The 9,260-nt window shown below is 31.2% G+C and overlaps 1 long non-coding RNA gene across 1 annotated transcript; it reads left to right on the forward strand.

The window, feature by feature from the left end:
- The first annotated feature begins 604 nt into the window (after positions 1-604).
- Positions 605-2,701, forward strand: LOC134713942 (uncharacterized). Its single transcript, XR_010106437.1, has 3 exons — positions 605-758; positions 1,669-1,844; positions 2,573-2,701. It is a non-coding gene; the product is annotated as an uncharacterized LOC134713942 (long non-coding RNA).
- The last annotated feature ends 6,559 nt before the right edge of the window (positions 2,702-9,260 follow it).

Genomic DNA, 9,260 nt, shown 5'->3' on the forward strand with positions numbered 1-9,260 from the left:
AGATTGAGGAGAACTGATTGTCAGGCTTGAGAGAATGTCAAAAACCATATCATTGACTGGCTATGTTTGGGGTAATTAGCTAATTGGCAAAAATTAAAATAATTAAAGGAAAGAAAATTAAATAGATATTCATTATGAAACTACCGGTACAAGAAGTCTCCCTCTTTTTTTTTCACATTTAAAGATTATTTAGATTTTCAAGTTCTCAAAACATTGTAATATATAATGAAAACTACTTATGTGTATTGAATGTATGATTTTACTAATTCTTTTGCATGCATTAAGTTATCAAAACAATTAAATGTTTGATATTTTAGGAACAGAGGAAGTTTACAAGTTGAATGGAGTTTTATGGCCTTTAGGTAAGTTAAAATACTTGTAAAAGCACTGACAATTATTAGATTAAGAGCTACTGCATTGTGTATTAAGGTCTTAACATATCAAAAAATTATTTTAATAGATGTTGTTTTATCTTGAGTCTTTCACAAAACTTGAAATATTTCAGTAAACCTAGTTAACATTTGTAAAAGTTAGCGTATAAAACTATACATGATATTGTCTGTGTCTATAAAATTATACATTATATTGTAGGTTTACAGTGAACAATCTTATGACCAGTAATAAGTATTTAGTGAACATTGACCTGATGGCTTGTTATGAAGCTAACGGTGCCTGTACTTTACAAGAAACCATCCTAACTGACTTTGAACTCTTGAAACAAGTTTGTGACAGGGCAACAGGCTTTGTTAATCAACAGTGTGAGTTTTTATTTATAATAACCTGTAACCGGAGCATGATTCTTCTTGCAAAATCTCATGTCTCCACTGGGACTCTAACCCAGGATTTCTTAGTTACAAGGCAGTGCCTTAACCAACTGAGCTAAAAAAAGTACTTCCTTAGCTCAACTGCTTACGGCTGACTATAAGAGTTTTCTAAGGGAAGCAATACTGTCACACTTCCCCCACCTCAAGAGTCAATATTATACTCTATAATGATGATATCTTCATCTTTTTTATATTTATATTTTAACCTTGGCTAGGTAATTCTTCTAACCATGGGTTTTTTATTGTTGGGCGCCAATGTAACCAGAGAGCATGAGTTTCATTACAAAATTGCTTGTCTCCACAGGGACTCGAACATGGGACCTCTGAGTTACAAGGCAGTGTGTTAACTGAATGAACTATATAATATATCTTTATTCTCATAAAGCCAATGCATTACATCGGTATAGAGATACCAAATACAACAATAAATATTTACAATATGTATAAAACAAGCGAGAGAGGTTACAAAAGTTACAAGCCAGGAGTACAAACACTAGTATTTATATTTTTTATAAAAGAACAAAGCTAAAGAAGTACTTCCTTAGCTTACGGCTGACTAAGTATCTACTAAGTTTTATGGGAAGCTTTCCCGTCACACTGGTAGCTGAGCGTGGTTTAAGATAGGTCTTTTTTTTTATTTTTCCAAAAGAAGAATTTTTCAAGTAAATATTTTATTAAGATTTTTCTCTATAATGTCCACTTTATGATATATTGATTTTTTAATTCCATTCTTATAAGATACAGGGTTTTCACTTCTTACAGCTTTAGCAATGTAAATTTTCAACAGCAAAATATATCCGTCATACCTAACTGTATTGTAATAGCAAAAATTATCTTATTACAGTTTCCTATAGTTCATGGCTATCATAAGTTGGTCTACCAGCCAATACTTCACCCCTACCAGAATGGACCAGATGATCAATGACCTTGATGCAGATAATTACTTCAGTCTTGACGACAAGTGCTACAATGTGAAGACTCCATTTATGACAGCAACTGCAACAAATGGCTTCAATAATGGTATGTAGTATGTCTATAATGTTATTTTGAATTTTTTAGCTGTTGTTTTGAAGGTTAGTAACTTCTGATGTATTTTGAAATTTAAAGGCATATAATAGATGCAAAGGATTTAAATAAAATTTACAAAATAACATGTTTAAGATGAAAAGGCATAGAAGAATTCAGTCAATAGGTCATGCTTGAGTTTAAAATCAAAATAATTGAACTGGCACTTAGGTCAATCTTAATGTAAGTAAAGTTTCCTGAGTCTAGTATCCTCACTGAGGGAGGGGTCCTGATCCTGATCCTAAAATCCCGGGCTTAAAAACATGAAATCCTGAGGTTCCAAAATTTAAATAAATTTAAATCCTGACATCCTGAAAATCGCAAAAAGATTCAGGATCCAGAAAGAATTCCTGGATCCCGGAATCCTGAGCTTAAAAACACCTGATCCCAAAAGTCCTGATAAAAGTCCCTAATCCCCCCTCCTCACTAACACTTTTAATTTTTTTCTTCTATCAATTTATTTAAAACTTCTGTTACTGTATAAATTGATCATACACCTGAAATTAGTTCAATGGAGAAGTTTGAGAGGGATGCACATTTTCCTCGCTTTTTTTTGTGGAGCAACACAATCTGAAAAAAATTATATTATGAAATTCAAATGTTTTATTTCTCTCATGGTAAAAAATATAATATTTCGTTTACATATATTACAAATCATCATTTTATTTTCTTGTTTTTTTTAGTTTGTGGTACATCAATTGCACATAACACATTTACACCAGCTGATACAATTGTGTGTAGTATCCCAACAGACTGTAATGGGGTAGATGCTGTGTTGATGTGCCTCTTTGATGTGCCTCAGCTTGGTAAATCACTGGAATCTAAAATTATTGTGGACACATGTGGCAACAGACTACGTCTTAAAGTGGACAAACTGGAAACTGAAATATCGTTACATATTTTAACGATTTGGGATCTAGTGCCAAATTGTTTTATATATGGCTTGGCTGAAATAGTGTAAGTTTTTATGACTTGTCAACAATAGAAGAGGAGCATTATATTTACTTCATCAATTTATTGATGATTATAAAAAGAAGATTGATTATCCTTGTCCTAGCCATTTCTTTTAAATCTAATACAAAATCCTTCCCTGAACATTAAAAAAATGTTAAGTGACAATTTTATTGATACAGATTAAGGAGCCTTGTTTACTTGGAACACATGAACAATTTATGTAACTTTGAAATATTTTTTTTCATAAAGTATTATGTAAAAAAATCGAAAGATTACATCCAATTGGTTTCAACAGTTCTAACATAGCAAGAAATAGATATGTTTATGGAATCTTGAAAATGTAACTTGCCTAATGTATAATAATGTCAATTTTTACTATTATAGGTACCTAGTAAGCAATGTCTATAAAGTTTTGCTTGAATGGTGATACCTCATTGACATGTGACCAGAAATACACCATCTTTAATTGGACAGTCTCTGAAAAAGAAAGCTGTGATTTCCATACAGACTTCAAGGATGTAGGTAAGTTGTAAACAGATTTAAAATATTGAAAATAACACTATATGAATTTTACATGCCCATACCTGTCAAATGACCTGTATTCTGTGGGTGTGACCTGAGAGTTTCACAATTCTGAGGGATCACCAGGGAAACCCGCCAGGTCATTGAATAACCTAGGAATTCCTAAAATGACCTGTTGTACCTGGATTTCATAGCCTTGAGATTGATTTCATAAGTGATTTTCTTTTGAAATACCGGCAAATTCGTAACTCTTCCATGAACAGGAAGTTCAGCTAGCTGTGTAAACTGTCAAATTAAGAGACCCATTAAGTGCATGGCTTCACTTGACAGCGTTGGTGTCAAACACACTGTTAATTAACACCAATTTCCTTAGCTTTACGTCATAAATAAATTTCACAGTTGTTTACAAACATTTTTCTACTTGAGTTACTTCCCCTTTTTTGTCACCATTTTTTGGGAGTAAAAAAGGATTAAATCTAAAACAAACATAATTCAAATACATATTGAAATATAACTTTTTTATTATTTTATACCTAATTTAATTATAAAAAAAAAGTTGAAAATAATCTATACTTTCTTTAGCTGTTTATAACCTTATTTTACTCTGATTACAATCAAAAATTTAAACCTATTTTGTGTAAAGGCTGAATAGCCAGATAAATTTTAAAAGCAGTAAGAAACCAAAATACAAAATATGAGACAACTGGGTAATCCAGAGAGTTTCTGTGTTTTCTTTGCAGGATTCTCTCTATCGACATGGTTAGCAGACAGAAGCTTAGCAAGTTAGGACTAACAATATGTCAACAGTAGTTGCTGATGATTTATCACAGTTACTACAAATCGATGATTATATGGAGTTATAATTCCAACATTTGTAACTTTACTGGAGCTCCCTGAAGATGGATGGAATAATGGTTTGTATTATAAATATGATAAGGAGAAAATGTAGTGGAGGATTTTGGTTTCAATAAATAATATTCCTACTTTTTGTCTAAAATGTAAATAGTATATATATATATATATCACCAATCAAGTTTAAAATGTTAGTGCTAGTACTATGGTTGGGTGATTTAGAGTTTCATGAGAGTTTTTTGTTTCTGAGTGTACAATATCCTATTATCAATGTTTTTATCAATTAATTGCATTGTTTCAGCCATTACAAGCAAAAAATCATGTTGTTTTCACCAAAGAGCTTGTTTACTTGTTCAGCTAATTTTGAAATGACATTTCTAACCAACAAAAAGTTAATTTTAAAAAAAAAACTTGACTAAAAAGATTATTTTTTATTTTGCTTGATGGCATCTTCATTTTCTTAAACTTGCTTTTTTTTTTAATTATGTATAACTATTTGTAGAATATGAACATAACAGAATAAAATCTTTCCATTACAGAATGTAACACTATACCACCTGCAGGTGCCTTAACTCTTTTAGCTGAAACAGAATTAATTTGTCATATTGCTACTGATTGCAATGCTGTTTCCATTGCTGTGCCAAATCTGATGTTTTTAAAGGAGACTTCTATGCTGCCGTGACCATAAACACATGTAGCTACACACTGAATATACTGTTGGAAAATCTTATTATTGACAAGGATTTACTGAACTATGTTTGGGGTATGTTTCTGATCACCAGTAGCTTTTTTCACAAAAATTCTTATGAGTAAAAATGTTCATAAGTATGTTTCAGTATGAATTATTATGAATTCTAATCTAGTTTTTATACCCCTGCTTTCAAAAAGGGGGGTATACTGTTTTATTATACCCCCACTTTCAAAAAAGGGGGGTATACTGTTTTACCTCTGTCTGTCCGTCAGTCAGTCCGTCCCATGAAACTTTCGTCACATTTTTCTCAGGAACTTCACATCCACCCTTTCTGTAATTTAGTATCAACATTTATATATGTCAGGCATGCCGTGTGATGTGTTTTCAGATTCATCATTCATCAACTTCCTGTTTACCGAACACTTGTAGGATTTTATACATGATAGCCAAGTTGAAAATTTTCGTCACATTTTTCTCAGGAACTACAATACAAGGATTTCTGAAATTTGGTTTCAGGATTTATATAAGTCAGCTATACTGTGTGATGCGTTTTCAGATTCATCACTCGACAACTTCCTGTTTACCGAACACTTGCATATTTTTACACTATAAATATTATCCACTTGCGACGGGGGTATCATCAGTGAGCAGTAGCTCGCAGTTTCACTTAGTTTTAAAAGAATAGCTGGAAATTATTTATCTCTTTTTAAAACTCTTCATTTGTGAATTTTACTTAAAGAGTTATATAATTACCTTAACCCTCGAAAATAATAATTTATGAATTAATGTTCTTAACCATCAACCAAAAATTTGTTATATTTTGGTATAATAATATTTTTCTTTTCAAGAAAATTCAGGAAATACGTCGAAATGTTAGCAAAAAAAACCAATCTACAAAGACATGTTTAAAAAGAAGTTATATTTATACCACACTTTTAATATTTGCTCATTGAATCAAATAATATTTTCTTAAACTAATGATATTGTTAGTCATTTTTATGCCCCACCTACCATAGTAGAGGGGCATTATGTTTTCTGGTCTGTGGCTCCTTTTGTCCGTCCGTTCGTTCGTCTGTGCGTCCGTTCAGGTTAAAGTTTTTGGTCAAGATAGTTTTTGATGAAGCTGAACTCCAATCAACTTGAAACTCAGTACACTTGTTGCTTATGATATGATCTTTCTATTTTTAAAGCCAAATTAGATTTTTGACCCCAATTTCACAGTCCACTGAACATAGAAAATGAAAGTGGGAGTTTCAGGTTAAAGTTCACTCTCACAATCTGCCTTCAAAAGAAGCTTACATTTATGTAAAGGTACTTTTTTTTATGTTGAACTAATAGGAGAAAAAGAGGTAATATCAAAATATAAAAAAGAACTTAATTACAGAAATCATTTAAATTTTACAATTATTTAGTTAATGTATAGCTTATTTGAAAACAATAATAAAAAATATAGGTCACCGATGAGTAAAAAAGATATTTCAATTTTAATGCCAAAAAATAGCATTTTTGCAACAAAGGGAGATAATTTGAAGCTTTTTCAATGATATAAACATTTTAAAAGTCATCTGGGGCCAAACCAAATCGATTTTTTTGGTTAGTTTTTGTATCATTTATTAAAGTAATATCTAATAGTGTAATAAATAAGATTTGTTATAAAGAAACAAATGTTTAATTTTTTGCTTTAATTTTTGTACCCGCCAGCCTGCTTAATGTCATCTTTGTCAGCCTACATTGCAAAACCTGTACATTGGATACTATTCATTTGTTTTCTTGAATATACAGGAATGTTGGTGCGAGAGGCTAAGCATACAAAATTTTTATAATATTTTCAACTGGATGTTTACCAAATAAAATCAATCATTCTTTCATCTGACAATAAATATAAAAAGGGAGACAATGTTATTTATTTAACTTTTAAAACCTGTCCTGGAGTTACCTTTACCACCTATGCTCAGACGAGATGTCAGATAGCTTCAGACTGTTTCAGTGTCACATGTTGTTTAGATTTGGACTTTGTCCCCAGTACACGTTACAATTAGCTGGCATTTGCTTTAGATATACATGTGCTGATCAATTTGACTATTGACTATACTCTAGAGAGACACACATGGACAAGAACTGGACTTGCTTCACTTAATTGTATTCCTGTTTTAATTGGACTAGCTTCATTTAATGGTATTACCTTTGTAATGAGACTATTTTAAATATTATAAAAAATGAAAAGATAATAATGCCTTCTTAAAGTTATTTTTTTAAAAGCACAGATTTGTTGTTTTTCCTTCTATTGATTTTTCAAGGTAATTTATTAAAAAGAACCCTTTTCATGGCTAAAAATGTATATAAAGAAATGATCTATAAATCCCCAAACCATAATGAAAATGAAATGCAAATAGGAATGAAATCAAATTAAACAATTTTAAAAAATATAATTTTTACAGGAATTGAACAGTTTAAATCATGACACAACAACCTCAGCTACAGCTTACAAGACTACCATAGGATTGACTGCATGCTACATTTCTCCTGGAACATGTGAACATTATCAGTTACTGACAGCATCTGACCTGAAAAAAAGACATGTCCAGGAGGTAAGAGGCATAGATGTGCAATAGCAACGTATGTACTGAAAATGTTCAACTGTTTTGGGCTGAATTTTGTATTTAAGGAAGTTTGCTTGTCATGTTTTTGGATTTTTGTCAGATTTTTGGAATCCTCTGTTTTTTTTCCATTTGAATGCCTATAAAAAAATCTTCCCATTGACCTAATTGCTTAAATCTCTGAAACCAAAGCATTTAGAGCAAATCTGAGAGGTAAAATTGTAACTCAGGTCACGATCTATCAATATCTTTACTAAAGCAAAAGTATAAAGGTTGCATTATTTCATGCATCAATTGTAAATAAAAATATCAGGTGAGTGACACAGGCTCCTTGGAGCCTCTTGTTTCACTGTCTTGTGATAGTGAGTTTGCAGAATAACAAGATATTTGAATTTCATTTAAACTCTTGGTCAAGTGCAGACATCGTTTAGTAGCCCATTTTCTTATGTAGTTTTGAGATACATGTATTAATTTATTAAAAGGGTGACCACTGTAGACTGATGTTGATAGGTGTAACGATTTTGGATGGTTTATAATAGATATAGGAAGATGTGGTGTAAGTGCCAATGAGACAACTCTCCATCCAAATAACAATTTATAAAAGTAAACCATAATAAGGTTAAACATAAACGTTTACTTTTTTTCTCTTCAACAGTCTGTCATTTATTCTAATGATGGATAAATTGTTTTGAACATTGTCTGGTTTTCTAACCAGCGCTTCTTTTAAAGGTGAAATTTGGTTTTGCGAAAAAGTACAAACAGATAAGTTTGTAATGATAAGTACATTATAAAAGTGATTATCATTAAAATAAGCATTTCTGATTGATAATATTCTCAAAATTTTCATTTTTTAATTGTCTTGTGATAGTGAGATTGTAGAATAACAAGAGATTTGAATTTCATCTAAACTCTTGCTTGGTCAAGTGGAGTCATCCTTTAGTAGCCCATGCAACAAGATATTTGAATTTCATCTAAACTCGTCCTTGGTCAAGTTGAGACATCCTATAGTAGCCCATGCAACATTTTCTGCCTTTTAAATTTTCCAAGTTTCTTGTCTATACTCTTAATTTCTGGTGCTGGTCCCACATTGATTCTAGTAAACCTGGACTATTTTTATTTTTTCAGTGCAACATTTTTGCTTTTTTTATCTTAGGTGTTTCCATGTTCCCCTTTACCACCCTCTTGAAATTGGAATACAACTTCAATGGGAGTCGGGTACATCTACAGCAAGATTCTTTCATTCAATGGGAGATAACTCTGTAAATTCTGTAGATGATTTTTATGCAATTGAAATTCAAATCATAAACCTGTGAATTATTTTTTGTATTCCATCTCTTATGTTAATTTTACAAAAAAAGGTATGTATGTTAACCATTGTGTGAATGTACTTAGAATTCAGAAAAAAACTTGATAAATTTTATATGCATAGATAATGGATTTGTTAAATATATAATGTCAATTTTTTTTTTCAGGTTCTATAATGATTTTCACGGTGTGGAAATAAGACTTGGTGGTCTTATAGATCTAATCAACGTAAAATAGGTAGGTACCAGTATGTTATTCCTGTTTCGAAAAAAATAAAATAGTATTACAAAAATATTTCATGTGGTCGGAATGTTTAGAAGAGTTTGATCAGAAATCTCTTCTTTCATCTATCAGTACAATTACATGTCTGATGTAATTTCTTAAAAGTGTGTTGGGTTGCTGTCAACCATATGTTCCCAAAGTCTATTACACATTTGTAGATTATGTCTA

This window comes from Mytilus trossulus, chromosome 4 (assembly GCF_036588685.1).
Source record: "Mytilus trossulus isolate FHL-02 chromosome 4, PNRI_Mtr1.1.1.hap1, whole genome shotgun sequence".
Lineage (NCBI taxonomy): Eukaryota > Metazoa > Mollusca > Bivalvia > Mytilida > Mytilidae > Mytilus > Mytilus trossulus.